We start from the raw sequence: 3,216 nt of genomic DNA, 5'->3' as shown, positions 1-3,216 counted from the left end.
GGTTGGGGTCACAAAGGCACTCTGTTGGATCTCACTGGACAGTTAAGCTTTGCAAATGTAATCTCAGTTCTGTAACTTGTATTGCCTTTGGTTTGCCTCTGTCTATATTTTTTCACAGCCAGCTGGGGCCAAAAGCAGTTTTTCTTTGTACTTAGCATAGTCTGTGTTGATTCTTGACCTTGAACGCAGAGCAACTTTCTCTTTATCTCTGGGCCAAGCTGAATTTCAAATTAACCCGTTCCTTTCCTCAATAGACAAATTGCTCACACTGTCAGAGGCTTTTTGGTGATTAAAAGCTCCTCTTAGATGTATGATCTTATTTAGATTGAAGTACCTTCTAGTGGGCATTGTTTAGATGGATTTTCATGCGTGTAAAGATTCCAATTCTCTAAATACCTGCAGGTTGTTGGACCATAATGTACGTACATGAAATAAGATGGGGTACCCTTAGGGGGTGAGCTGGAATGCTTAAACTGTCCCCTACCCATTTTCCAATCACACACACACAGGGGGGATACCCTGTCCGTGCTAGCAGCACATAAACTAACGATCTCTCCCTACAGGGTACTCACACAGGAGAGGCTAACGAGGATGGCCATGACCCTCCTACATCTCCCTTCAGCAAAGAGCGTCGGCTAGTCTCAGGGAGACGGCGCCGCTTACTCTGATTGCATCCAGTGAAATGATCAGACTGTCAGTAGCCCACACGGAAAGGAAAGGGGGAGGGGTTCACACGCTCCTAGGCCCAGCTAGCTTCCTCACCGGACGATGCCAGGCCGAGTCAGCCCACTGTGGGTCGGATCTTCTAAAGATCCACTAGTTACTGGGCTTGCGTTAGAGTAGTCCTGGTCACAAGCTTTCGCTTCACAGGGTACTCTGGGCGTCTTCCGGTAACAGTCACTCACACTAGTGTACACACACACACCAAGGCCTTATTTCCAAATACCACGATGCATCTGTACCATATGTCCAGACCTAATACCATGAGGCGGTATAACAACCCCTCTTGAGGCGGTAAAAACCCCTCAGCACCGGTGCATACCTAATGCATTTCACTGTGCATTACCTAATGCATTTCACTATGCATTACCTTGTTGGCCAACCCAGCAGTTTCCCAGTACTGCTATAAACTAACCTTATTGGGGCCTTTCCCCAATACTACTTTGCATCTGATCTTGCTGCACAGTCAATAAGTTCAGATGGTGTGAGCCCAACAGAGACAGAAGGCCCCACGGACAGTCCTCCGACGACACCCCAATAGAGATTTCAAAAGGTCTCATACCTCTCTTGTGGCGCCATGGGGTTCGAAGGGGAATGATCCATAGCAGCTGCCTGTATCTCAGTAGACATTGCCATCCCGGACGAGCCCCCAAATTGTCAGAGAAAGACTCAGTTCTCGCTTTTTGTTTGGGTGCAGCAAAATCAAATACTTTATTCTAACTCCAGCAATTGCAATAGAGGGAAGGAGTGCCCTAGGACACTGGGTCGCTCCAGTCCCGGACAGGTCTCTTCCACGTAAACAATTACAGCAAGCATTTATACCTTTGTTACAGACAATAGCAAGCAATAATACAGACAATAATGAGCAACAGCTGCATTTTGTTTATACATAGGCTATCCTGCTATCTTATTTTTCTTACTTCTGGGCGCCAGTCTATGTATATGATTATCCATGCAAGGTCGTGATAACTTCTCACATAGTTTTTTCCTACTCGCCTCACACTATCCCTGCTTCTACAAGTCTCACGTCATTAGGGTTACAGCTGGCCTAACTCTTGCTAACAGACTGACATGCCATCCCTTACAAATCCTTGTCAATTCTTTCCATACTTCTACACTCTTAATCTAGGGATCCAGGCTTCAAGTCCCTGGTCAGGTGATAAACTACTCACCAAGATCTTCAAAGTCTGTCTTTCTGGAGTCCTCTTTGATGTTACTTTTTCTCTTCAGGATTTTCCCTTTCCTTAGAAGGGCCTTTGTGTGTGTGGGATTGAAGGGGCAACTTCCTGACCTCCCCTATGTCCTTGCAGGCTGGAGAAATAAAGACCTCTGGGCATATAGCATGTTCCTTCCCTGCACACACACACACACAAACACACAGAATATCCCTAAGGAACGAGAATCACCTGCTGCCTTCCCCTGTCCTACTGGAGGATGCTCTTCAGCCCAAACCCATGTCCCCTCTTTTCCCAGTGCCCCTCAATCTCAACCCTCAGTCCCTCCTATGCACACTGCTCCTCCCTCCCAACCAGAGCGTGCTCCTCTTCGCCCTTTTCCTCTGTCCCAACCCACAGCCCCCTCCGATTCCCAGTGCACCTCAATCCCAACCCACAGCCCCCTCCTATTCCCAGTGCCCCTTAGTCCCAACCACAGGTCCCTCCTATTCCCAGTGCCCCTCAATCCCGCTCCCACGGCTCCCTCCAGCAGCAGGTGCTTCAGACCCCCTCAGGAAGATTTTCTTGCAAGGTTTCATATATGAGTCTGCATGTGGATTTTACAGTATGTTGGAAATATGTTGGATTGCTTGCTGAAATTATGACTTTTGGCAGGTGTTGGATTCTCAGTCTCCGTCTTATAGGGGCAGGAGAAATAAAGCATTGTTATCCTTGTTGTGTGAATTGAGGGCAGCAAAATTGTGCTTGGCAGACCCCGACTGAGGGACTCACCCTCAATTCAATAGCACTTGCTAGGCAGGGGACATGGGTTCCAAAGCCAAGTGGACTGGGGTTTGGGTCCTAATACTAAAATTTAGGTGTCAGATCAACTTTAGGACAGAGTGGCTGTGGAGGGATGAGTGAGTCCCTACACAACATAGTGAGTACGGTGCCTTCTTATTTTTCCCCTCTCCCACCCAGGATGGCAGGTGAACTGTACAGAGGCACCTCTGGGCTTGCACTGACTAAGGACAACAGCTGTGAGTGGGGTGCAGAGAGGGGATGGCTCATGTTAAAGGACTTTTGGTTGCTGGACTTATGAACCATAGGGGGAAGGATACTGCCCAGCTTATTTGGGAGTGGGTCTTTTCCTCATAGTTTATTTTTATGTGTTGGGGCTGCTGACATGACTTCTGCTTACCCTGGGCTTACGTTGCAATGTAGACATACCCTGAGAGTTCATCTATACTGTGACAAAATCTCTTTGGCTCGGCTGGCCTGGATGATCTGATTTGGGCTCTTGGTGCTCAAGCTGGAGCCCTGGCTCGGAGACCCTGACACC

Source organism: Gopherus evgoodei, chromosome 19 (assembly GCF_007399415.2).
Source record: "Gopherus evgoodei ecotype Sinaloan lineage chromosome 19, rGopEvg1_v1.p, whole genome shotgun sequence".
NCBI classification, from domain to species: Eukaryota; Metazoa; Chordata; order Testudines; family Testudinidae; genus Gopherus; species Gopherus evgoodei.
This window is presented reverse-complemented; position numbering follows the sequence as displayed.